This window comes from Heterocephalus glaber, unplaced genomic scaffold (assembly GCF_053883595.1).
Source record: "Heterocephalus glaber isolate CG9 unplaced genomic scaffold, H.glaber_assembly_v1.0 deba00001553, whole genome shotgun sequence".
Classification (NCBI taxonomy): Eukaryota; Metazoa; Chordata; class Mammalia; order Rodentia; family Bathyergidae; genus Heterocephalus; species Heterocephalus glaber.
In genome coordinates, this window is record NW_028258344.1 from 14,138,861 (window position 1) to 14,152,481 (window position 13,621).

The following is a 13,621-nucleotide window of genomic DNA, read 5'->3' on the forward strand; positions in this document are numbered from 1 at the left end:
CTGTAAACGCTTTTGTTCACAAACAATTCCTTTTGCAAACAGAAATGTTCGGCAAAATTTTCCTTCTGTTCACGAACTCCGAACCAGGTGACAAACATAACAGCCATCTTCCCCAGAATCATGGAACGAATTAAATTCGTGAACTGAGGTACCACTGTGCATATATATATTTGTTTTGGTGCTGGAGCACAAACCCAGAGCCTTGTGCATGCTAAGTAGGCAGTCTACTACTGAGCTATATCCAGCCCATGCCTTTGTGTTTTTGTATTTAAACACAAAAACTTAAAGTGTCACAGTCACCTCCCATCTGACGCTCCCTGAAACGAGAATGTGCTTTTTGTTCACCAGAACAAATAATATGGAAGTAATAGTTAAAGACATTCATACTCTAACACTCTCAGAACAGAAAGGAGAAACAGAATGATATGAACTCACTACCACATACTGGTTACTCTTATTCCCTTTCAGATTTTGTTATTCCTAAACTAGTCAGTCTAGCTCTAAGTATAGGAATTGATTTAAAAAAATACACACCTATAGAGCTAGGGTTGAACCCAAGTTAGTTTGTCTCCAAACAACCTGTTCAAGTTCTACAAAAATGCTAAACAGTAAAACTTAGTCATCAGTTACGTAAAGGTGGTTTACATTTTCCTGCCATTTACATCGTTTTTCCAGACCAATTAAGTTTCCCCCACCAGTAAAGTGCTTCTTCCCATAATTTGGTAGGCTTTTTTTGGTAAAGAGCTAAAAGCAGGTTTGCTGAGCAGCTGGCGAGGAAGAGAAGACTGAGATTCCAATAAAAACGTGTTAACTGGTGTGCAACAGCGCGCCTACTAAGGATGGGACAACTCCACCTCCCCTGAAGAGTACGCAGGCCAGTCTCTGCATTGCTTAATAACTGGTGGCCCAAATGCTCTTCTCTCCTAGACTTGTCCCTTGGGCTGGAACAAAACACACCAGTCATTCAGAGCCCAGAGCATCATGATGATCATGTTCCCAATGGTTTCGTAAGGTATCACTGCTGTGTTCCAAATAAGCAAGCTATGTGCGCACTTACTTCATGTGTTCCCTTGATTTACATGTCCTTGCTTAAGTCACTTCCAAAAATTCTTAGTAAATGCAAAAGGAATTTATCAAATAAATGTGTCATCTTTTCCTCCAAAAGGTCACTTGTTGAAAGATCCTTTCCAGATTCTTCTTCAGTTCACCCTGACTTTTAACAAACTTGGATCTACATGCCATCATTAGGAAGCTACAGTAAGCCAGTTTATTCAGTTAATTTGCATCAGTCTAAATAATTTTTCCTGACAATCACTTCCGTCCTAAGCACCAAATATTTTTTAATCCTAGGTAGGTTATTGCTAAGCATAAATGATTTCACATTTCTCATAAAGATGCCTGTCATTAAGAATATTAACACACATTCCTTCCCCTTGGATGGAAAGGAGCTGTCATTCTAGTAATGTTGCTGCATCAGCCTTTCTGTTGTCAAACACAATAAATGATGAGAAAATCAATCTACTCTTTAGAATTAGTCAAGTGAGGAATCCTTTGAAGTGGGGAGGCAGTGGGGGGGGGGGGGCTTGCCTAGATTCTAGAATCACATAAAAACAAGTACTGTATGTATGTTGGTAAAATGTTGTGAAATTTAATGAGGACTATTTGTTGCCATAAGATCTTCCAGACAGAATCTATCTCTGAAAAAGAATTCTCTACTCCTAAAATAGAGCTTTGATGAGCAACAGATGTGGCTTAAATGAACCCTTGTTCCACCGAAGCAAGAATATATTTTGATTTGTAGGAGGCACAGTGCAGAAGAGAGGGGTTATGACAACAGCACAGCCTCTGCGTAGAAGCTGCTTGTGGGGTCAGGTGGTATTTATTTCCTCCGTGAAGTTTCTCTCATGAGGCAGAATGCAGATGAGCTGTAATGAATATGTTTTGATGCAGAGAGGATGTCTTGCATGCTGCTTACGGAGCGATTTGCATTTGTACTTGTAGTCTAAGGACTTGTGGCATTTCAATGGCCAGTCCTAACCTTTACAGTGATCTATGCCCTGGCAAAGATCTGCAAGTTTCACAAGTCAGTTTCTCCACCCATAAAGGAGAGATTAGATCGTTGTTCAAGAATGACAAGTATTTCATATTTGGGAATGACTAAATAATGAAGTGCCTGGATTCTATAGAAATGCCAAAGAGAAAAGAAGATTAATTTCAAGCCGAAGTCTAGTATAAACATGACCTTCCTATTGTAAATCTCATGAACAGGAAAAGAAATTACATCTAAAGCTTTGCTTCTAGGGCTGAAAATTTGGAAATATATTAATATAAGCATGCTTTGGATTAAAAAAATGAGCTCTGTGTATTATAATCTCTTGTCTGTAGAGAAGAGAAAAAAATTTCTGCTACATTTTCTGCAAAGAATGCAGTTAGTAGAAATTTAAGTGACAGGAAAGGAAGGGTCATCTTTTCATTTCTTTGCCTTTAGGCAGGACTGTAGTTAAGCCATCTAAGGAAAGAGAGCAGTGCTATTACTCCCAATCATCTCTAGGCAGGATGATAAAAATTAGAAAGAGCACATGACAAAACTCAAGGACCTTGAAATTAGTAAAGATCAGCTCTGGCTGACATAATTTCAGTTAAAATTCATTTCTATATTTACAAATAGCCTGACACTTAGCAAAACTCCAAAGGATGAGCTATTTGGTACTGGTTCTCAGCAAAAATTCCATTTAGTTTTAGTATTAATGTCTGGTCATTGTTTCTTTCACCTCTTCTTCATCCCAGTGTTTGAAGGAGGGAGCCCCACCCTGGGGTGCTGGGGATAGCCAAACATAGCACCCTAGCCAGACAGCAGTTTATCGATCATATATACTCAGAGGCACGAGGGAAAAGAGGGCAGGAACAGCATGAGCACAGGGACTATAATAAATCTGTGCTAACAAAAGGAGGAGGTACCCCCTTCCCAGGTGAGGATGGTTTGTTTGAAGAACTGCATGGACCAGCTCAGGGGAAAGCCACTAAGTTGAACTGGGTTGAGGATTTGGTGCAGGGTGGCTGGCCCACAGGGGAAGTAGCATGTAGGGAACAGACCAGTGGGAAGCCTTTGGCCTGGTGGGAGTGAGGAGCTTACAGTGAGGCCATTGGAGCCCAGGGAGACTCAGAGGCAGAAACACATGATATTTTAGGCCTTATGAGGCTGGGTGCCCATATCATCTATGGCAGTTTAAATGATGGTCATATTCCCTGGGCTATACGTGCTCTCTGATGTCTTTCCTATATCTATAGTGTCTCATGTGAAGAATCACTTTTGACTGAGTTCATAAATATGGAGGTTTGGGCCGGGGATTTAGCTCAGTGGTTCCGCCACCTGCCTCAAAAGCTCAAGGACCCAAGTTCGATCCCTAGTACTAAATAAATATGGAGGTTTAAGGAGTTTTTCTAGTAAGAGTACTCTCAGTTCAAGGCTATAGAATTAGCTACATGACTCATGAAGAAGTATTCTTCACTTCTTATTTATTTCTTCTTGTTTATTTTTAATTTTGAGACGGAAACTTACTATGTAGTCCAGGCTGGCCTTGAACTCCACGCCTAGTCACTTCTCACTTTGATTTGAATGGAGGGAGGCGAGCCTAAATGATCCAGACAAATCACATTTTTAACTGTGTTTACTTGATTTTTGTCCCAAGGTAAACGCTGACCGACTCTGGACTTAAGCCAAAGAGCTAAATACCATCTAGCTTGCCAATGTGAGGGTGTTCCTGCCTTCCATTTTTCAAGCAGAATACTGTCAAGGTGATCATGTCTGAGAGCTCAGCCACACTGCAGCTCCTCTTACTTTCTCTGCATTAACAAGCAGGGAGATAACAGGAAGAGCTATGTGGAGGCAGTAGTGTCAGAAAGAAGTTAGATATCTAAACTACACATACAGCCCTTCACTCTTAGTTATTAGATCTTGGCAAGGCATTTCATATTTCCGGCCCCATGTTTTTTGTAGAACTGGTGATTGAAGCCAGGGCCTTTGCACTAAACTACACCCCTAACCCTTCTTTAGTTTTTCTTTTGAGACAGGGTCTCATTGGGTTGCTAAATTGTCCAGATTGGGCTCAAACTTCTGATCCTCCTGTCTCAGCCTCCCAGAGTGCTGGGATAACAGCCATGCACAACGATGATTAGCTTAGACTCCAAATTTAATGATTTAAAAATATTTAGGGTCTTTCTATGTTGCCCAAGCTGGCCTTGGCAGTTCCTGGGCTCAAATGATTCTTCCCCTTCAGCCTCCCGAGTAGCTGAGTCAACATGAGTATACCACTATGGCAGGCCTGAGTTAAATACTTTTTCCGTAGCAAAGCCCTACAAAACCTAAAGTCACTCTGTAGAAACAGGCAGAAATGATGGTTCTTTGAATCTTATGAGTACATCTCAAGCTCGACTGACCTATCTGCCCCTCACAGGTGCCCCCCGCCACACCTGGCCAAGGTTCCTGCATTTCCTCCTTGAAACCCTAGGGCTCCTTGGAACCCAGTTTGATAAGCAGATAAGGTGAGATAATACCCAAGTTTCCTCCCAACTCTCAGCAAAATGGAAAAACTATAGATTGTGGAATTAGATTTAAGTATTTGAATTCTAATCCTGTTACTCTCTGAACTGTATGATCCGTGTTATGGTTTGGATTGATTGATTGATTGGTTGACTAATTTTGTGGCACTATGGATTAACCCGAGCGTTTGCACTGAGCTACATCCCCAGTCCCTTTTATTTATTACTTTGGGGTCGAGTCTCACTAAATCACCAAATTGTTCAGGCTGGGATTACAGGAATGTAATTGAATCTGCGATCTTCCTGCCTCAGCCTCCCAGAGTGCTAGGATTACAGGTATGCACCACCATGCCCAGCTCTTACACCTCTTTTGGAAAACTTGCTGTACCTGAGGAAATATTTCAAATGCTTGTCTCCCAGTGAAGTAATATTACTGAGGGAGAGCTTGCCCAACTGCTCTAATGTAGTAAATTCCCCGGACATTGACAGAATGTGATCAAGTATGGAATCAGAAGTCATGAGCTCTGGTGCTGGGGTGTAGCTCACTTGGTTAGAATGCATGACTCCCTGGCTTCAATCCCTAACTCCACTGGGAGGAAAAAAAAAAAAAAAAAGAACAAAAGAAAAAATTTAAAAAGAGTGCATGAAAAGCATCTAGCTGATATACCCGAAACCCAGGAGGGATAAATGGTAACTCTAATAAAGGTTTTGGCCTTGACCTACATAGAACAACATAAAGGAAGATTCTTGAACTGTTAAATAGCAAAGAGATCTCTGACATTCCTGAAGCCACACCCTCAAGAACTTGAGTCTGAAATTCTTTAGAACCTGAGTTGGGTTTGATTGTCCCAAATTAGCGGAAGCAGGAAAATTCTTCTGATTCACTGAACATTCTGCATGCACTGGAGAGCCTGTACTGGGTGGACACACCCCAAGTCGCTTAAATGACACCGGCCCATCCAGCCACCACAGATGGAATTTAAAGCATGTTGCTTTTACCGGAGAATAACAGAGGACATGTCATCAAGAATGCTTTACTACAAAGCCACAAGAAATTCAGTACCTGACAGATCACGTTCCATATTTCTCCCAGTATCATTCATCAAACAGCTCACAAGAGAGCTGTTGCTCATTTGTTGAAGGCTGTCGTGATGGCCCACATTCTCCCAGTAGTAGGGGAGTTCTTCCATAAAATGCACCCGTAAGTGTGGGCTTTCTGAAAAACCTCACCTTTAGAGGACTTCCCTGGTATTGAGTGAGTAAACTCCACTTTACGGGCCCTCTACCGCATAGTAGCCATGGCCCTGGGTGCCTCCTGACCTGTTTCCCTACAAACTTACATCCTAAAGAAAGCTGATTGAAATTTTAGATGCTCCTTTCAACATATTTTTTTTCTTTTTCAGTACTGAGGATTGAACCCTGGGCTTTCTCACTCAATAATATACCCATCCTTCTCAACCCCCTCCCCCCTTTTCTTTAGAGAGACGATCTTGCTAAGTCACCATATTGTCCAGGCTTGGCTCAAATTTGTAATCCTCCTACCTCAGCCTCCCAGAGTTCTGGGCTTACAGGCCTGCTGGCTTCTCCTTACATTTTATATAACTTTTCTACCACGATCCAATCTCTTCTCCACCCCCACCCCCACCCCACTTCTCTCCCTCTGGCTCTCTCTCTCTCTCTCTCTCTCTCTCTCTCTCTCTCTCTCTCTCTCTCTCATTTCGTTTTGTGTGGTACTGAGGATTGAACCCAGAGCCTCAAACCTGTTGGGCAAGTGCTCTGCCACTGAACAAGCGTGAAAACCTCCCCACTTAAGTGATGGTGTCACCTAAACTCACAGGTCACAGCCCAGGAAAGATCAGGTCAGCCCTTAGTTAATACTCACTCTGCACCTGATTTTCCAGGGCCCTCTGCCCCAGGCCACCAGGGAGAACAGGAGGGCCCAAACCTTTGATGGGAGAAAAAGCAATATGAACAGGGAGAAAGGAGGGGAAATTTGCCGAAGTCTTTGGGGGGGAGCCGGAATTTGAGCTAAACCTTCAAGAAATCTGGAGTGAGGACTTTCCCCCGCTGAGGAGGGGGATGTAACCTAGGAAAAAGAGGCACTGAAAGGCCATCTTTCGAGAATGAGTCATATTCTAATGTGCTGGGCTGAGTGGGCTGAGTGGGGTGAGTGGCTGAGGCTGGAGGTGGGAAGGGAAGTGGAAAATTAATGTGGAGACAAATTGCGGGCTTTGAAGGCCAGGATGAGGAATTTCTTTCCATGCTGGGGAGCAGTGCTAAGGACAGGGCATGATAATAATAAAGTGTAAGCAGCAAGTGGGGAACGGTGGCACACTAGCTCAGCTCGGGGCTGGCCGTTGTAAGTCAGAACTTTCCCAGATGACCCGGGCTCTGATGAGGAGCTCTGTCTCTGTTTATAGCTCCCACAGAGGACGGAGCAGAGATCCTGCGAGGTTTAAAATAGAGGATTTCTCGGGCACGGAGAGCGCCTTCCAAACAAGCGACCAGGAATAATGACAAGGACAGAGACCCCGGTGGGAGTCTCAGGGCGATCCGTGTTTCCTAAGCACTCCGCCTGGACCGCCTGGCTTGCCCAGCCCCACAGCCCCGTCGTGCTCTCGTCCTGCCTGGCGGGGGGCAGCTACTGTGCCGAGTGCGGGCCGGAACCGCACGCCCGGAGGCCCGCTCGGCTCCGCCCCTCCCCCGCCGGCCAGCTGCAGGCACTGTTTGTTTGCCGAGGTTTGCATGCACAGATTGAGTTGCCTTTTTTTTTCCTGTCAGTTCAGCGGTGTCCCGAAATTCACCCCCAGTGCAACTTCTGCCTGTGCTCCTCCTCTTCTTGGAACTGTCTTGTATTTGTCTGGCAACGCTGGTTCTATGGGGGTGTGATGATGATAGTACGAGGCTTATATAACCCGCTGCATCTCGCAAGCACTTCGCAGACAGCCCCTCAGGAGCCCTGGGCACCGGATCGGCCGGCGACGCTATCCGCGGATAGCAAAGCCGAGGCGCTGGAAGCCGGGTGGGAGGGCAGGGGGTCGGAGGCCGGGCCTTCCTGGCTCCCGGGGCTGAGCGGAGGTCAGGGCAGATAAGGAACAATGACTCCCCCCTGGAGGAGAACGGAAGTCCCGCTGCCACCTTATCTCCGCTCCTCTGTCTCCCCCCTGCTCCCCGAGCTCTTTCTCTAGAGAAGCTTTGGAAAGCGCCACTTGTAAGTATGATGCTCTACTTTTACTTTAACAAGGAAGAGATGACAAACTTTTCCTTCCTGCCCTTGAGCGTTTCATGTAATTTATTCTTTTCCCTGGTTCCTCTTCTTAGAGGATGGAAAATGTGTTTTTGGCCGAAGTCTTCTACCCAGTGTGGTCCCTCCTAAGGCTAACAGCAGGGAAAGAGGTTTCCTCTGATAATTCACTTAAAATAACACTCAGGGAGGCACTTAGATTGGCCGCTTTGAGGGCATTCTGGTCATGTCTGTCTGTCTGTCTCCCCCCCCCTTCCTAAATATGAGTCCTGGTTATTCACCTGCCTTGTTAGGCAACAAGAAACTTAGCAACAACTTTGATCTTCAGTTTCTCTGCCTTACGAGTATCACAATTCCAGTTAAATATAATTGTTGAAAGTTTCTTTTCACACTCTGAAATAAATTCCTTCTCTTAGTGTAGGGTTGAAATTTGCACCGACTTATGTAAACTGCACAAAACACTAACTATAGTGAATATGTTCATTTTTATTAAAGTTTTTTTTTCAGTGCGTGGCTGAAGGGTTTTAATTTAAAAGGAACATGGGCACTGAGTTCTTAAGTCTTGGCAAAACCCAAAGCCGTTATTAAACTGTGTTTCTGTGAAGAATGCTGAAATTCACACAGCATTTTTCTCAGGGGTGATGCCCATGGCTTTGAGAAACTACCCTTCAACAAATGGTGGATGTAAAACTTGAGAACAACACTAACAAAAAGGCTACTTATGAACACAGAAACTATGATTTGCTAGTTAAACAAGCCAAGAAAGTAAAGTTCTGTTTGGGGTAATTGCATAATTTGCATTTACAAAATCATGATTATACCTTGTTATACTATGGAATAGAGAAGACTATTGCCTTAGTAGTATTTCAGGTAAGAAAACTAAGAAATATAAATTGGTTATAAGGTTAAAAAAAAAAAGTCTTCTCATGTTAAGTTACTGAGTTTGGTTGTCTTCATTTTAGATAAACAAATGTGAAACCCATATATAATATGTATTTACTAGTATATGATATATACATATTTTGTTATCTTGAACTTTTTTTGAGACAAGGTCTTGCTATGTAGTCCAGATTGGCCTTGAACTGGTGATTCTCAGCCAGCCAAGTGTTTGGAATCACAGGTGTGTACCACCAACCCTGGCTGGCTTGGATCATAAATGCCCCCCAAAGGCTGAACTTATATATGTGTTGCATCTATTGAGTGCTCAGTGTTTTACAAAATGAACCAAATGAGAAATTTCATACCAAATTTCAGATTTCAATGGAGTTATTTTTCATTATTTAGCAAACGTATTTGTCTGTTTTTGAGATTCCCTTTAAATAATATTTCTACTTCAAACTATCTGCAGCTCCTAAGAAATTCTAATATATAATTAAACTTGAAAATGAAACTGGATCCTAGATACTTTTATCCCAAAATTTAAAATTAATTTCTGTCCTCTAGCTAATTTGATTACAAAGACCAGCCGTGGAATCTCAGCATTGTTGTCAACAGCATACTGAGTCACAGTAGAAAGAACATAGATTTGATAAGATCCGAATTTGAGGCTTGGTTTGGCCATTACCTGGTTATAGGGCCACCTATAAGAGGCTTAAGATTTCCAACCTCAGTTTTCACATCTATGAAATGGGATCAATAGTACTTACTCTAAAGAGAAAATTGTTGAAAAGACTAAGAGAAAACAATATATGTAAAATTAGGACAGAGTCTGAAGATAGTCTTTTAGTCCATTTTACGTCTTTTCTATTTACTCTTTATTTTTTAGCACTCATTCAATTTCTTCATTTTATTAAGCATCTACTATGGATTACGTGCTAGGCTAAGCACTAGTGATACAAAGATGAATAAGACTTATGTCCTGGAAGAGTCCATTATCTGAGGAGACAGACAAAACAACAGATTGTTTTCATAACAGTATAATACCTGCAAAAATAGTCATGTGTTCAAAACCATAGCAACACTGAGGCCAGAGTGGTTAGCTCTTCCTGAGAAAAATCAAAGGAACTTTTCACAAAGGTGATGCTGACTGAGTTTTAAAGGAAAAACATGAGGTAGGGAAGGAGGGTCCAAAAGAGACAGCACTGGAGAGCTGGAGGTCCACGGCAGCCTGGGAACAGGAACTGGTCCACATGGTGTGAGAGTGTTGAATCTGGAGGTTTAGTGGGGGCCCAGTCAGTACATTGGTATTTTGTGCTATTTGGACGGTCAACCCTAGTGAAAGGAACTCACCTGTGGACCAGCCTTGGATAGGCAGTTTGTGTCACTGAGACAGCACAGTGGGTAATTTGGGGAATGGAGTGGTACTAGGTATTGAACCCAGGACCTTCTACGGGATAGGTAAGCGTTCTACCACTGATATGTATTTTTAGCCCTAATAGTTTTGTTTGTTTATTCGGCTATTTTGTTTGTTGCAAATGCTTCTCAGTGATGGAAACACTGTAGCACAACCTACTTAAACATTCAAATTCAGCACTTTTGGGAAGACTTCCATCAGTGGAGAGACTTGGAGCTAGGAAGGTGCGCAGAGTAGATGTGATTTACATTTTAGAAAGATTTTGTTTTTACTTATTTTTGCAGTGCTGGGGTTTGAAACCAGCATATGCTAGCCAGCAAATGCATTCTACTACTGAGCCTAGAAAGAATGAATATATATATTATATGAATATATATATTGAACAAATATATATATATAAAATGAATGAATATACATATATAATGAATGAATATATATACCATATATATATATATATATATATATATATATATATATATAGTCGCCCACGTGAAGTGTTGGTTGGGGGTAGCAACTCTGGGGGAACAGTGGAGAGACTAATGTGTACAAGTGAGAAATGCAAAGGGCCTGAGCTGTGTAGGTGACAGCAGGCTCAGATTCCAGACATACTTACAAGGTAGGACATTCTTGACTTGGGACTGGATAAATGAAAGGATGAAAAGGAAACTGCCATAATTATTAGTTCTGGGTTTGGGCCACTGGGTAGCTATAATGGAATACCGTAAGGCAAGAGGAGGTCCAGGTTTTTAGAAGAAAATAGAGTTCTTTGGGGGTAACAACAGGGGGAGACGTCAATATAAGTTCAATTGCAACACTGGGTAAAAATGAAAAGTAATTTTTTTAAAAGCAATTTTTAGAAAAAGTATAAAATTGCTAGATTTTTCTTTCTGAAATTTTGAGAAGAAATATAAAGACTGAGCTCCCCCTCTTATGCTCTAATGTCCCCAAGAAACATCAGTGTCTGCACTGATGGGTTTAGCACTTTAATCTTGGATCCTTGCTGTCTTTAATCTTAGGTCCCTGCTGGCTTTTGTGACTCTGCTGTGGTGAATGGTGTTCCCTCCCATTAACTTTTCAACAGGAAGGCCATGTCTAGGCGATCTTACCATGGGTACCTTCAAAGTGAGTAATTTCTACTTCCACTGAGCCCTCAGAAATGGGCAGAGTCTAGGAAGAAAGATCTATGCGCTAGTAGATACTTATCTATAAGAAGCACATACTCAGAAAGAATTAATATTTACTCAACAAAAAAGCTCTTTCTTTAGCAGGGATTTTTCCACTTCCCCTGACCCACTCAGGGACTGCCATAGGGCAGGTAGCTTCTTACCCGGCTAGTGATGGCCTAGCTACTGTCATTTACTCCTTCCTCCGTGACCAGTGAGCTCCTCCCATACCCTAGACTGGTGCTTGATTAGAGAGGGAGGAAGTGACATTTGTGAATTTTTTGTTTTGTTTTTTTTTTTGGTACCTGGGATCGAACTCAGGACCTTGAGCTTGTGAGGCAGGCATCGGCACAACTGAACTAAATCCCCGGCCACATTTGTGAATATTTAAACAATGACAACTGGAGGAATTTTAACGTTTTGGATGAATAGAAAATCTGATTAGTAGACAGGAAGCTGTGACTTTTAAAATTTTTGAAGTCTGCTTGCTCAATAACAGTTTTCTTATCCCTCTCACCTTGTCTACACTTAATCTTCTATGGCAAAGTCTCTCAGATTTCCTAGCTCTTACCCCACCTGTACACTTCAGAGGAAATGCCATTTATTATGGAAAGGGTTTAGCCCCAGATTTTATGGCTTGTTTTGCAAAGTCGTATACTATTTCTTTCTGGTAGGTGAACAGTATCAGCACATTTAAAGACAGATTTAAGAAGCTATTTCCATCTCTAAATATAAAAAAGTGTTATCACTTATTAGAAACATATTATTTGGTTATAATCTGAATTCTATCAGGCTTCTAATAGCTTATCTCAAAATCCACCAGACTTCACAAATTATCTTTGACTTTGGAAATGATGAAAAACGGTTTCTATTTTTACTAATATTCTTTTGCCATAAAACAACAACAAAAAAGGAAGACTTCCTAAAAGGAACTGTTAACATCTTAGCTATGCAAAATAATGGTGAAATAGATACTTTAGAATGAGAAGAGTTAGCATCATGGGAAAGTTTATTATTTAAAGAAAGAGCAAGATAATATTTGGGGGAATTCTCATTAGCACAAATTAAAGTGAAGAATATACTGCGCTTCCATATATGGTGCTGGCCATTGCACATCTAGGTTACTGAAGCCATTTAAAGTCTTAGCTTCCTAAGTAATTGCTGCTACACTCCTCACAGTCATTTTGAGTTTGCTAACATAATGATTTACCCCAGGCTGGCCGCTGCCTGAGCCACTGAGCTTGCCCACACGCCGTGTGAGGAGTGGATGAGTCGCAGCTGTGCAGCCCCCGGACACCTGAGCCCTGAGCGTTGCTGGAGTTTGCTTTATTTCTGAGCTCCATGGAAAGCTCGAGGCTCCCCAGCTTGCTCTTGGGTTTGGCTCCCTAATCACATGTTTTCTGGTCTCATGTCATTGTGCATGAAGTAATGATGGGCCCATATGCATGCACTGTCCACAATGGCAAAATCTGTGTGCTCAGGGCTAGTGTTCTAATGAGGACATTTTGGACCTTCCAACCACCCTTTAGGGACCAAAGTTTAGATCTGGTTATTACCTCCCAACACAAAGGCAGAATGCACTTCAGCAGCAAAACTAAAGCCACTCTTAGGAGATGATTAAAGGACAAGGGCGTAAGAAAAATAAACATTTACCTTACACATCTGTCTAAATATATGTGTTGTACAATATAGAAAATGCCTCCAACTCACAGTTTAAAAATATCAGTTACTGTTTCAGCACTTCACTAACTCTGAATGGTGCTAGTGTTTTCCACTGAGGACGATTATTTTAATGACATTTCTCTGCAGCAAAATCTGATGCATTTACGAAGTTTGAGAGCCAGGAAATGCAGCTCAGTTCTTGAACAGCTCAGCGAGCCAAGAGAGTTTAAGTTCCACCATCTAGCTGCTTTATAGCAGGAATTTGTTGAGTGCTAAGTGCAGTAACACACAAAAATAGAAAAGCCAACCCAAACAGTTCAAGAACAGCTCTTAAAGTATCAAGCTGAGCAGCAGGTGAAATTCTGTCATTCACCCACATTAATTTGTGCATGGTAATTTTAAATTAATAGGCCTATGTGCCAACATTTTACAGAATTTTGGAGTAAAAGGATTTGGGAGGTCTATCAGTCTTACCTTATCCTATCAGTTTAGGAATGGAAAACCTGAGAATCAAGTGAAAGTTCTTTGTCTCTCTTTTCCCTCGTTCCCCCCTTCCATCTACTCTCCCTCCCTCCCTCCCTCTCTCCTTCCTTTTTGTCTTTAATTCCATGCTGAGGATTGAAGCCAGAGCCTGGCACGTGCTAAGCAAGTGTTCTGTCACTGAACCCCACCTCCACCCTTTCTCCCTCTTTACACACACACACACACACACACACACAC

The 13,621-nt window shown here is 42.1% G+C and overlaps 1 protein-coding gene across 1 annotated transcript in view; it reads left to right on the plus strand.

Annotated features, from left to right (window-relative positions):
• The first annotated feature begins 7,477 nt into the window (after positions 1–7,477).
• Positions 7,478–13,621, plus strand: part of Sulf1 (sulfatase 1) — a 156,577-nt gene continuing 150,433 nt past the window's right edge. The window contains 1 exon segment of the mRNA XM_087190436.1: positions 7,478–7,750. The gene's annotated coding sequence lies outside the window, so the exon portion shown is untranslated.